The sequence below is a fragment of the Budorcas taxicolor genome, chromosome 23 (assembly GCF_023091745.1).
Source record: "Budorcas taxicolor isolate Tak-1 chromosome 23, Takin1.1, whole genome shotgun sequence".
Taxonomy (NCBI): domain Eukaryota; kingdom Metazoa; phylum Chordata; class Mammalia; order Artiodactyla; family Bovidae; genus Budorcas; species Budorcas taxicolor.
In genome coordinates this window covers 8,452,430-8,467,132 of record NC_068932.1, presented here as the reverse complement: position 1 = coordinate 8,467,132, position 14,703 = coordinate 8,452,430, and positions in this window count along the sequence as shown.

The window sequence follows — 14,703 nt, the reverse complement described above, 5'->3', positions numbered from 1 at the left end:
CACCAACAATGCTATTTGTAGACTTTTTAATAATGACTCTTCTGACTGGTGTGAGGTGGTGCCTCTTCATAGTCTTGATTTGCATTTCTCTAATAACTAGCGATACTGAGCATTTCATGTGCCACTTGACTATCAACATATCTTCTTGGATAAATGTCTACTAGGTTCTTCTGCCCGTTTTTTGGTTGGGTTGTTTTGTTGTTGAGCTGTGTGAGCAGCTTGTGTATTTTGGAAATTAAGCCTTTGGTTATATCATTTGCAAATAGTTTTTCTCATTCTGTAGGTTGTCTTTGTGTTTTGTCTGTGGCTTCCTTTGCTATACAAAAGCTTGTAAGTTTAATTAGGTTTCATTTGTTTCTTTTTGTATTTATTTCTATTGCCTTGAGAGGCGATAGAGCTCATTTCTTTTAGTCAACTTATTTGTTGATCTTCTTCTCTGTCCCAGACATTAAACTAGGCCTCAGCAGCACAGTACAAAACAGATGGGATAGCCCAGTGATTTCAGGTTTGGTCTCAAACCTAACTGATAACAGGATAAAAATCATATGCTCACCTGTTTTCTTTTTTAACGATAATATTTTTGCTCTTCTTTTAGTCATTGTGGGTTTTTTTTTTTTTTTACCCAGAACATTAACCTCCAATTATCTGCTCATTTTTGTTTTGATTTAACTCTCATTTGTTTTCCTTCAGGTTTGTTTATTTTCATTGTTTTTTATCATTATAGCAGGAAATTTGGTATTTGGGGGGAAAGGGGAATAATCCATCATAAATGGAAAATTTGTAGACCTCTTTTTCTCTACCCATTTCTGCAGGGGTCACACATTGTAAGAGTCATACTCTTCTCACTGTTGCCTCTCAAACACACATTCCTCACTAAGTATATTCAGAAATACATTCGAAGGACAGTGACAACTCTCCCTAAAAGATGGCAGTAAGAAATGAGACCATTTGCTTTTACCATTAGTCACCACTTGTTCTAAAGTCTTTGGGGAAGGGGATGTCGTGTTCACAAGAAGGGGAATAGCAGAGATGCTTAGGCCTGCTCAGGGAAGTCTGGCTCACTTCTCTGTGTCTCCCAAGACTGATGTCCCTCTTTTGGGAAAGACAGAAGGTATCATAACATTGTAACTGTTCTTCCAACACTCCAGCTGTTCTTCCAAATTTTATTTGCACAAGTTTGTATGAAATCTAGACTTGTGAAGACACATTTTTTTCCACATTCAAGATTTTGGCTTGTACCAGTCAGATTTCTTAGTTGTAATAAACAAAAACAAACTCTGATTAACCAAAACCAGAAAACTATTTAGAATATGTTGGAGTAGCTCTCAGTAGCTGTTGGAGAACCAGTGTCAAAATACAGGCAGGACTAAGGGAGACCAGGGCATCAAGAATTTTCATTCAAATTCACAGCATAGCAACAGTCTGATTTAAGAGTCATCATTGGTGAGCCCTTCACTGCTCTTTCTCTGCCAAGGACTCCACTGTCTTGACATCCCTCATCTCCAGTCTTCAAGATTCAAACTCCTGTGTAGAAGCACTAGATTGACCAGGCCTTAGCCATCTTCTCTTACACTGGCTGCCAGGCATAGAAAGAGGTCTAATATCCATTTGACTTCCATAGTGGGAGACAGATTCCTAAAATAGAGGGAGGGTGTCCAAATGATGGGCAGTCAAGATATTACACAGGGTGCTACAGATGCTTCTTCCCCCAACCAAGGAACAAAGGCAGTGGGAGATATTTGGGGTAGGTTCACAGCTTGTGCTCCTTGGGAGAAGGCGATGGCACCCTACTCCAGTACTCTTGCCTGGAGAATCCCATGGATGGAGGAGCCTGGTGGGCTGCAGTCCATGTGGTAGCGAAGAGTCAGACATGACTGAGCGACTTCCCTTTCACTTTTCACTTTCATGCATTGGCGGAGGAAATGGCAACCCACTCCAGTGTTCTTGCCTGGAGAATCCCAGGGACGGGGGAGCCTGGTGGGCTGCCGTCTATGGGGTCGCACAGAGTCAGACACGACTGAAGCAACTTAGCAGCATAGCTTGTGCTCTTTAAGTCGCATTGTTATCAGTGGTTCCTTACTCTCACTATGCTGCTGCTAGGCCACTTCAGTCGTGTCCAACTCCTTGCGACCCCAGGGACTGTAGCCCTCCAGGCTCCTCTGTCCATGGGATTCTCCAGTCATGAATACTGGAGTGGGTTGCCATGCCCTCCTCCAGGGGATCTTCCCGACCCAGGGATTGAACCCGCCTCTCTTATGTCTCCTGTATCGCAGGCAGGTTCTTTAGTGCCATTTGGGAAGAGAATCACTTTTAGAAGTCTCTTTACTATTGGTCCTTAAAAATCAAGATTTGTATTTTGTTTTTTTCTTTAATCAAGGGGACAATTTTCCTCCCTCCCATCCCTCTCTTTCTTGTTGTCTCATATATTTTTAAAACTGAGAAGGGTCTTAGAATAACATCTATTCAATAAGAATGATTTTGGCTATAGGTAATGGAATATTCCCCCAAATGGCTTATAAAATGAGAAACTGTTTAATGAATTCTAATATTGGTTATTCAGTGGCTCAATAATGACAAGGAGATCTGGGTCAGATTCCATATAATTCTTATAGCTTGCATGTCACGGTTGCATGATGGCTACCACAGCTCCAAGCATGAAGTTCCAAAAGAATGTAGGAGGGAAATTTATTGTTGATAGTGAGGAAACACTTTCCAGGAATACCCCAAGCAAAACAATCTCTTTCCATTGGCTGAGACTGGTTAGGTGTACATGTCCTAGCCACACAGAAAACTGGAGAAGTGAGATGATATTTTCAGCTTTATAGTAGGAAATCTACTCTACCAGCAAGGAAGAAGCGGGGAGAATGACTCCTGGAAACCAACATCATTTGCCTTAGCAGCTAACTCAGCACTTGATTTTGGAGGGAACTGAGCCCCCGTAGGAGTTAAACAGTTTGTCAAAAGTCACAAGGTTAGTCAAGACAGATCCAATAATAGACCCAGGGGACTAAGCTGAGTTCTCCTTCTAATCTCTTCACTATTCCTCTGATATTCAAGCATTCCTATGCACCAGATAGTTGTATCTGAAGGACACAAAATAATATTTACTTTGCAAGTTTCCCATGTCATCAAATACATCATTATTAAATGAAGTTTGTGATATAACCATAGGATGGTTGAGTCTGTGGAATGAGGGGGCATTTCATAAAGGATTTTTTGTATCAGGTAGATGATTTTACATCTTATCTTCCATGGCATAGTTTCCTGGACTCCTGTGTATTGTGTGTAAGGGGGCAATTTGCCATTTGTAGTAAAACATGTTTTCCCTCAACAGCTGAGATTATGGACAACATACTGGGAGGACAGAGAATGAGAAAGGCAAGGGAGGTAGAGATTTAAAGAGGCCAGGTCGATGTAAAAAGGAAACCAAATTATTTCATTTTGAGGCAGAACCCATCCATTCTTGTGAACTAAAAAGAGGGCAGTGTAGAGGCCCCTTCATTCCTCTTTGGATCCATTGTAAAGGGCACTTATGAATGTACCCTTCTTGCTCACTTTTCTCTATGATACTCACAATTACGGTCATAGTGTGCTGCAGCAGATGGAGAAAATTTGAGCACCCTCTTATCATGATTGCTGGATAAGTGGACAATCATGGTCCCTGGATAGATGATCCATGTGGGTTTTGCCTTGTTTCAATACTAAGTAGATTCTGAAGGTTGGGGCCTTAAAGTGAAGGATAATGAAAGAGATGGGAAAGGCTAGCAAACAAATGTGAAGTGGACTTGAATCAAGAAAATCTTTAATAATCAGAAAGAAAGAAGAGAGGGAGGGCTGAGCATACTATAAAACAACCCATGGATATCTTAAGGTAGGCATACAGAAGTTGAGTCCACTAAATATGTTTCATTGCCTGCCCCTAGCCACAGACTTCTAAAACATTCTTCCTTATGCAGATTGAACTTTAGACAGACCTACATTCTTTGGTATCTTTTTTCTTTTGTCTTTTAAAAATGTTATTGGATCGTTGCTTTACAACATTGTGTTAGTTTCTGCTGTGTGTAGTTTCTGCCTAGTTCATCACAGAGCATTGAGTAGAGTTCACTGTGTTATACAGTTGGTTCTCATTAGTTACCTGTTTTACCCATAGTAATGTATATATGTCAATCCCAATATCCCAATCCATCTCACCTCCACTTACCCCTTGCCCCCTTGGTATCCATATGTATGTTCTCTATGTTTGTGTCTCTAGTTCTGCTTTGCAAATAAATTCATCTATACCATTTTTCTAGATTCCACATATATGAGTTAATATACGATATTTGTTTTTCTCTTTCTGACTTATTTTATAGAGGGAACCTACCTCACCGTGTACAGCATGTGCATAGACCGTGTACAGCAAACACACAGCAGACGTTATCCTCAATGGTGAAAAACTGAAAGCACCTCCTCTAAGATCAGGAACAAAACAAAGATGTCCACTCTTGAGAGTATTTCTTTGATATCTCTTTTTCCCTCTCTTTGGTATCTTGACACTTTCTGGAACCAGATAACTGGGCCAGGAGTAACCACATTATCCAATATCTGTCTATGCAATGGCTAGCCAGCAAATTCTATAGCTTGGCTTGAAGAGATGAGTGAGATCAATCAGACTGACTCATATTCTCTCCTTGTTTCCCTCCGTCATATTTAAACTGAAGAACTAAGACAGGTTATAGTTGGTGATGGGCAGAAGGGCTGAAACTTTTTGACATAGAGTTGGAACTGCTGGTCACACTGAGTCATGTGCAGGGTGAAGTAGAAAAAGACAGTTGAGAAAGGAAATGGATCAAACTCAGAAGAATATAAGTTAGAAATTGGCTAGTCCCTAGTTTCTAGTTAAAATGCTACCAAATGCCCATTTAGTCTTCACTCTCTGTTCTTGGCCCATGAAATGCCCGTACTCTTACTATCAATCCTACTTTGTATATATGATAATGTATTTCTGCTTCTTGTAAACAAAATTAATGGAAGACAGTAGGTACCCACATGGCCTGAAAGTTCATTGCTGAAGGCTTCATATCTTGAGTTAAACTTTATCCATTCCAGTGGTTCTCTTTAAAAATATATTATTCCTTGAAAGACTATGCTCATATATTATTATAACTTCTGTTATAGTAGATTCTGTCTATGGGGGAAGGTGATTTTGTAGGCACAGGTTAAGAGACGGAAAGAAGTTATTCATAGACTACTCACAAAAAGTGAACCATTTTTCAAGTGGCATTATAGAGCAGAGCCTTTGGAGAAGGCAGAGAACTAAAAGGAGGGTAGGGGAGTCCAGAAACAAATGATGATGATCTTGTCATTCTAAGAGAGGCATTGAAAGCTCAGAAAAAATGAGCTTTGACTGAGCTATTGTATTGAAAGTAGGGTTAGGGTTAACATTTGACTCTTAGATCTTAGCAAAGTGTGTAGTCTCCAGCAAACCTCCAGCAGTTTAAAATGTTAATTGATGATAGAGAAAATAATGAATTGGGCTTAGTTATCATGGATCACGAGAGTTTCCTGGAAGACCTTTAAATAAATAATAAACAATGACCCCAGGAACTGACTCCTGTTTTCTTCTCTTCAGGATCAGGAAAGTTTAAATAGCAAAGGAAATCTTTATAAAATGTTAAGCCATAAATCAGGGACTTTCTACTTGAAAAACCTGCCTTCAAACATTGAGATAAGCTGATAGTAAATAAGATTTTGCTGTCCTTTCCTACTTTTTCTACCTTTAGTATATAGAGAATATAAAGTGGCCTCTCGAAATAAAAGAATTTGATTGTCTTGCACATGGCATAGTAATTATTAATTTTTTTATAGCGTTGGTGTTCTTTACTTATAAAACCTTTGATCTAGGCTTAGAAAAGATAGCAACATGTTTTAGTATTATTAGCTCCTCAGTGCAATCTCATGTTCTAAAATTATGGTTCTAAAATTACTAGTACAGAATTTAGGACACTGATGAGATTTTTAGGTCATCCCTCCCTCCCTGACTTAGAATTCTTTCTCTAAGAAATATTAGAAGCACAGATTTCTGTAAGAGGGAAGACAGTTTTGGCTGGACATCAGGTATGAGGATGTTAAAAAGCAACAAACATGAGCACTATTTTCTATAAAAATAAAGTTTATGTTTATACAAAGAACTGTTTTATTTATGTCTGTTTATTCAGTTGAGAGCCATCCAATGTTGGCTCAAAACTACACAAGGGGATATGTTAGGAGATAAGAGGAAGCTGTATCTCAGCCAAACCAGGTTGATTAGCAACAATCCACCCATAATTGCACACACTTGGATGTGGTAGACTATTAAAAATATATCTAGGCAACCAAAAGAAATTAGAATTTTATTTTTAAAAGGGCTTTCCACTTCCAAAGGTTTTCTGGGTCGGGGGTGGCAGATGGAGGTAGGCAAGGGAAGCATGTCACTGAAGAAGATTCAGTGAATAAAGGGAAGTCTTGAAGTCCCCCAGTGTTAGAAGTCTACAAGCTAATGTGCTTCAAGGGACTTTTCCCTGATTCTAAATTCTCTATGATCCAGGGATTCCAGGCATTTTTAGGCTACAGACTCTATGGGGAGAGAAGAGATGAGAGTTGGTGACGTACTTCAAGGCCAGTAAAGAGATATGAGATGAGAAGGGAGCAATGTCAGAGGCTCCGTCTGCTTCAAAGGCTAGAGCGGTGGCGTGAGCAGCTTAAAAGAGACTGTTCAGTGCGTCCTTTGTGGGAAGGATGGTATAATAAAGAGAGTAGTTGACTGTGGCCAGTTCCTCTCCTTTCTACCTTTAGGAGTGAAAGAAAGCGCAGGTAATAGACTGAATCACATTAGGCCTGGGGCTATCTTAGCTAAACGATACTGAAATCTGAAGGTCTTTGGAATAATCATATCTCTAGTGTAATTTAATATGATCATCCCACTAACCAATAAAACAATTCAGTTTGTTTCTCAGCCACTTGGGAATTTCCCACCATGAGCACCCATTGGTCAAGTAGCAGAAACCCTGCCAACCTTTGGTGATTGATGTCCATGCTTAAGGAAAGTCTCTTTGGCTGTTCCTGTCCTAGAGCCAGTTGCCTCATCTCTGATAATTTGGCTGTGACTCTAATTTCAAGCTGTGATTTTAGATAAACGAACTCTCTAGACCTCTCTGAAGCTGGTCTTTGGTATCCTTGGTTTTCTACTTCTTCTACAGGACTTTTTAAGTGATAGAAAAAAAAGAACTGAAAGCCATTTTTATTAAGATGGGCTTACCTGGTAGCTCCGCTGGTAAAAAACCCACCTGAAATGCAGGAGATCCTGGTTCGATTCCTGGGTTGGAAAGATCTGCTGGAGAATGGATAGGCTACCCATTCCAGTATTCTGGCCTGGAGAATTCTATGGACTGTAGAGTCCTTTGGTTCACAAAGAGTCACACACCACTGGGCGACTTTCACTTTCACTTTATTAAGATAAAGATGATCTTATGAATATTTTATTGAGAAATATTTCCATTTTTAAGGAATGTACAGTGGCAGGGAAATCTTGTTGGATAAATGATAGGATTTCAACATTTGGGTAAGTTGAATTCATGACACATCACCCAATAATTACTCTGATGATGTGTGAAGCCTTGCTTTACAGTGCTTTTGATATCCCTAGGAAAGTGATATCTTGAGGGGGAAGGAAAACTTGTTGAATACATACTAAGTTCTAGCCTACTATTTAGAGGATTTAGACAAATCATCACAGCTATTCCTTATAATAACTCTTAGGGGAGGTGATAGTTATGCTCACTTTAGAGATGAAGAAATTAGGATCCAGGGAAGCCAGGCACCTTGCTAAGGGCAACATAGCCTGGAAGTGGGAGATCTGGGAACTGAACTGAGGTTTGTTTGCTTCTTCATCCGCCTATTCATTCATTCACATGCTCATTCACTCACTGACTTACTGTGTGCCAGGAACCGGAGATATGGCAGTATTTGAGAAGACAAGACTTTGCCGTCATGGACTTTATATTCTAGTGAGAAGGGCAGACAATATCAGAAACAACTTAAATTCTAATTGAAATCTTTCTGACACTCTGGCTTAAAATAGTGACTTATTTTGTCAGACTCAGGGTATATGTGCATGTATGGATATGTCATAGATGGTGTGTGTGTGTTTAATCACTCAGTAGTGTCCGACTCTGCAACCCCATGGACTGTAGCCTGCTAGGCTCTTCTGTCCATGGGGATTTTCCAGGCTAGAATATTCAAGTGGGTTACCATGCTCTCCTCCAGGGGATCTTCACAACCCAAGGATCAAACCAGGTCTCCTGCATTGCAGGTGGATTCTTTACCATCTGAGCCACTAGGGAAGCCCAATAATATTGGAGTGGGTAGCCTATCCCTTCTCTAGGGGATTTTACTGATCCAGGAATCGAACTGGGGTCTCCCTCATAGCAGGCAGATTCTTTACCAGCTGAGCTACCTGGGAAGTCAGATATCACTATACCCCTGACTCCAGATGTCCAAGGACAACACTTTGTAAAACATTCTAGTTTTTGTACCATTTTAGTTTCCAAACCTGTTTTCAACCTAGGACATTTAAGCCTTGATCTGCACTGTGATTTCAAAACAGACCAGGATAGCACTCAGTTAGAACTTCCCCACCACCAGGGAATCAGAACTAGTCAGTGCTGGCCTGAGAATGAAATGTGCTCATTAACAAAGAAAATTGGAAACTAGGCACCACTTTTCCATCAGAGCTTTGCTTTCTGAAGCATTAATGGATAGATCTTGCTCCTGCTCCAGAAACTATTAATAATTCTCCCTATGGTGCACAAACAAGATACTACTGACCCACCCTCAGCAGGGTGTGAGATTTTAAAACATTTTTTTGCTTGTTTGGACAGTGCTAGAGATGGATATTATATGAACCAAAGTTATTTTAGTCCTGAATAACAGAAACCGAGCGCCACTAATTTAAACCAGAACAATAAATAAAACCCAGGCAATTTGTTATACAAGTTTATTTTGGATCCTTATGGACCACTGAAGTCAGGAATGTGGAAACCATTGGGAATCCAGGCCATTTTCTTTTTCCTTTTCTCATCCAAGCTATTCAGTGCACATCTGTCCAGTTCTCAGCAACGGGACCCATCTAAGTGAATCAGGGTTCTTGGGGAGCAGACCTTTGTGGCCACATCACTGCCAGCCTTTTCCTCCATGAGCAATAAGCAGTTAGTGACCAACTGTCCTGATTTGCCTGGGATTGTCCTAGTTTTGATACAGAAAATCCTGCATCCTGGATAACTGGAGAAGATGACAGCCCTACGTGTAGCAGTCTTGCATGTATTAAGATAATGGATGTGGATATTGGGGATACAGGTTCTAGTTCAAAGGGATTGGAACCAGAAAAGACCCAAATTGAGTCTGCTACAAAAAAAACAGCTGTTCTTTTATGTTTGTCTAGTTTGAATTCAACCAGTTCTTAGATTTTTCAAAGGTAATTTAGCCATTTATGTTAGGAACATGTAGACACAAACTACATCTTCCAGAAAGCAGCTAATAAGGATATATTTTCACCATTACTGTCACCCCTGCCTCTTCCCTAAGTTGCTTCAGTCATGTCCAATTCTTTGTGACATCATGGACTGTAGCCTGCCGGTTTGTTTTTTTTCTGAATAATGGCAAATTTCCTTAAGTACTACTTGATTTTGCCCTAGTTTCTTTCTATTCAGATGTAACAGAAAGAATAAACCCTGCACTGGGATTAGAGAGTTCTCATTCTTTTTCTACCTTCACGACCTTAGGCCGATTAACCTACCTGCCAGCAGTCCCAGTTACCTTATTGTCAAAGGAGGAAGATGATTGTTCCTTTCTCTTGAGATGGAAGAGGAGGCCAGATGGCTCTTGATCTTTGAATCCTTAGAAATCCCCATCTGATTTCCTAAAGCCACAGGAAATCTTCCCATGCTTATTGTCTTAAGGCTCTCCCTCTTTTAATTCTTGCATTATAAATTAAAATTCTGTGGATACATGTATACAAATGGCCAAGGTACTTCACTGTTCACCAAAATCTAGCGCAACACTGTTAATTGGCTGTACCCTAATACAAAATAAATTGTTCAAAGAAATTAAAATTATGTGAGCTTTAGCAACCAGTAGATTCAAAAATCACTTTAATTTTATGTGACCCCACAATTATGAGGACTATGGAAGTGTTAGCTCTCTTACTTATTTCTTGCATTCACTTGTACAGTATTAGGAAATGCTCTGAAAGCAAAACCTATCGATAATACCTATCTTCCAGACTTTCTTCCACACTGTTCTAAATGCGCACCTCCAGCAATAATACATATTTTAAGATTAAATCTGGTTTTAAAACCGAGATTTAAAATGGCTCTCCACAAAGAAGTTGAATAATCAGTATTTAATCCTCTTTTTCAGCCTGATTGAGCTATAATTGACAAATAAAATTTGTAAATATTTAAAGAGCACGATGTGAAAATTTGATATACATATACTTTGTGAAAAGACTCTAACCATTGAGTTAATAACACATCCATCAACTTACATATTTACCTTTCTCTCTGTGTGTGTGAACGTTAAGTTTGACTATCTTAAGAAATTTCAGTTGTATAATACAATACCATCAACTATAGTTACCATTTTATATCTGGAGACCTTATTCATTTTGTAGCTGAAAGTTTTTACCCTTTATTAGCATTTCTTTATTTCCCCCAACCTCTGCCAACCACCATTCTAATCTGTTTCTATGATTTTGAATAGTTTTTTGGTTAGATTCTACATATAAATGATATAATGAAGCCATGCAATGTTTGTCTTTCTCTGTCTATTATACCTAGCATATTTCTGTAGAGGTTCATCCATGTTGTTGCAAATGGCAAGATTTCCTTCTTTTTAAAAGCTGAATAATATTCTAATTATATATATATTTAATATATAATATGTATATGCTTAGTACTTATTAATACAGCATCATGGAGAGTATAAAATTAATATTAAAAGGTATTTGTGCTGTGCTAAGTCACTTCAGTTGTGTCCAACTCTTTGTAATCCTATGGACTATAGCCTGCCAGGCTCCTCTGTCCATGGGATTCTTTAGTCAAGAATACTGAAGTGGGTTGCCATTTCCTTTTCCAGGGGATCTTCCCAACCCCTTTCAAAATTATTTAAATTCACTTACATACTTTTAGATTATCAAATTCCTTTTTAAGTAGCAGTTATATCTCTGTACTTTCCTCCTAACATTTCAATTTAGATTCTTTTTTTCATGCTGACATTAAATGGCCAAGGAATCCCTAGGTTCTAAACAGTCAATTCCTGATGTGCTCTAACACCAGACATGATTTGAGTACTACTTGATTTGGGTTGTTTTCACTATCGACAAATGAAAAATTATATATTATAGGCTCTTCAGGTTGATACAGTATCTGTTAAGTTGATACAGTAAATGTTCATACTTCTCACCCAGTAATAACTTAATTTTTCTTACATATTTAAAAGATCTTTTAAAAGAGTGATGCATATCTGATTTTCTCTTAAAAGAATGCCTGCATTGTTAAAATGTCAATTCTAAAAGATATTTTCATACTAGGGTGGCAATTTACACTAAGGTATAATGATCTGAAATTGTCTTCACAGAAAGGAGGCCAACCTTGTAGGGTGAGTCAAACTCACTATATGTTTAGGGCACAAAAGAAAAACAAAAGTGTTTATAAATCCAATTTCCTAGTACATTACAAGTTATTATATTGAGAAAAAATATCTTTTGGTTCTTTTTAGAAACTTTCTGCATGAAATAATTAATTTTTGACTGCACAGTCAAGATTCTATACTAAAATGTAACACCTGACCTTTCTGAAAGCATTAGACTTATCCAAAGAGCTTCCCATTGATTTGTGCATTCTGTTCAACACCAGTAAATTTATTTACTTTTGACAAACTTTGAGATAAATGGTCTCATTTAATCTGTCAGGTATGGGGGTGATCACCATTAAAATCTATCACCTATCGTTAGCAGTGGCTTAAGTTATATGTGACATTGCTATAAAGTTGATTAGATTATGTACAAACACTCTTCTGAACACGATATATGTAGAATCTCATTTCAATCTTCACACAATCCTAGCAAGTCAGTGCTGTTAGACCTGTGTCATTAGTGAATAATCTGATGCACAGAGAGACTTATCTAAAGCCATCACAACCTAAATAACTCAGAGGAGGAGGTGATGGAGCTGGCAAGCTAACCTGGGAATCCACACCTTTAATCACCCACCATAGTCCCTTCCTACAGATGAGGCAATCACTGGGCAGCCTGCCCATCAGCCTGGGCAGCTTTACAACCTATTAGTCTGTCACCGTTCCACTTGCTGCCTTTCCCTGAAAAGCCACAAATGTCTACCTTTTTAAATTAAAAAACTAAAAGCAACAAACTCCAACTCATCAGAAGGGGGAAAAAAAAACTATTAAAGTTTAGACTTGAATAGCCAAAGTACTCTCATCTCCACTTTATGTTTAAAGCCTATCTCTCATATTTGTAACCTCATTCAGGCTCCTTTTTAATGACACTTTCATTCTATTCAATATGTATCTACTTATCGTGACCTCTGGGAAAGCCACTATGTTCTGAACTTTAAATCACAGATTCTTTACACAAAGCAAACAGCCCTTCCCTGCCTCAAGCAAAAGCAATAACATTTGTACCAACCACTTAGACAAACGGAAAAAAAAAAAAATCTAAGAAAATTGTTTTGCCTCACATTCAAGTCTTAAATCATAACCTCTTGTTATAACAAACTCACTGTGCAGGAATAAAGAAATTTAGTGTTTCTACTGAACGCAATCCATTGTCCAAATAGAACATGTTTCCATTACTCACAACATCCTGAAAGGATTCAATTGAATTTGATGGCAAAAATGTCTTGAAACTAGGCAGGTGATAATTACTGTTATTTATTCCCAATTGGTTTTTGTAAAGGTGTTTAATTATTTTTTTCTGAGCTGTCATTTAATACTCAGCCTCTCCTATTCTTGACATTCATAACCATAATAAAACATGAGAGTGAATTTAGAAATGTACCCTGAGAGGGAAACAAAACTAAGCCCTCTTCAAAACTGTATAACAAAGCTGTATTAGACTGGAGTTAGAACAAAAACAAGGTTCAACATCTAAGTTGCAGGATACCTAACACTAAGTGGGATAGTATTGTAAAGAATGTTCTTTGTTCAGCAGAATCTGTTTTGCTAAGGTAGAAGGCTCTGGCTAGAAGAAAAAAGGGAACTGAAAACACCTGAATAAATGGTAGCATCATTCCAAGTCAGCTTTCGTATGGGAAGCATTAGAGTTTATTGATTGTGCAGCTGAAACTTTTCTTGCAATTGACTACATTGTGTTCCATACTAAGGAAACAAATAATAATAATAGCTAAAATGATTGAGTTGCACTATTCTCCATCCCTTTTCTTTGTGAGATGCTCTTAAAGAAAATAAACAGAAGTGTCAATTAATTAAAGTTGGGAGATCAGAAGTTTGGGTGAGGGGGCCCTACTCCCTGAGATGACTGTAGAGCCTAACAGGAAGAAAAAAGACTCCTCCTGTTTCCTGGCCAGGACTCACTTGATGGAAAACCATGGACTCTATGTTTACTATAGCTCTGCCGACTTTTTTCTCTATAAAAACTGTTCTCCTTCCTTTGCTGTGCGGGATTTGCATGTGGCCTGTCATGGTTGCAAGCTCTCAAACTGCAATTCTCTGCTGATCCCAAGTGAGCCCATCTTTGCTGGAGAAATATCTGATAGCCTATTTTGTATTTTTCTATTCATTTGTTTATGTTTTCTAGCAGTCTATTTCAGCTCAACAATCGTTACTTTGCAATTTTCCTGGTATGGAGATTATTTCAAAATCTTTTTTTTTTTTTAATAGCATCTACAAGGGCTTATAAGGATCTACCTAAGCTTTCCTGGTGGCTCAGATGGTAAAGCACCTGCCTGCAATGCGGGAGACCCGGGTTCAGTTCCTGGGTTGGGAACATCCCCTGGAGAAGGAAATGGCAATCCACTCCAGCACTCTTGCTTGGAAAATCCCATGGACGGAGGAGTCTGATAGGCTACAGTCCATGGGATCGCAAAGAGTCAGACACGACTGAGTGGCTTCACTTTCCTTTCACTTTACAAGGGCTCATGTTTTCATGATCACAACACATCCTTGAGAATCTTTGTAATATTCTAGTGATTTAAGCCTAAATAAACTGTAGATGTTATCAAAAGAAGTTCATGGCTGGAATAAACCATCAATATCATTTAATTCAACCTTTTCATTTTACAAAGGAGAAAAGATAAATTGGAACTGTGACTGTTAGGATGACGTGGTTGCTATGAAGGGAGGGAGAAGGCAGAGACAGCTCTGTAGGTGGACCCTGGGGCCTCTGGCGCTCACAGCAAAGACCATGATATTTAACCTGACCTCCTGAGCTCAGCCCTCACTGCCTCTCATTCGTGGTTTCTCTGACTCTCTTACTTTTGTTTATGCAATTAATAGCCATCATTCTCCTCACCTGCTCACCTACCCCTCCACCCTGAGGACTGAAGCTGAAAAAAGCTTGGCCTGTGAATATTTTTTTCATCTCCATTCTACCTGTGGCATAGTGCCTGGTACAGAGAATATACTCAACCTGTGTTGAATGAATGACTACTG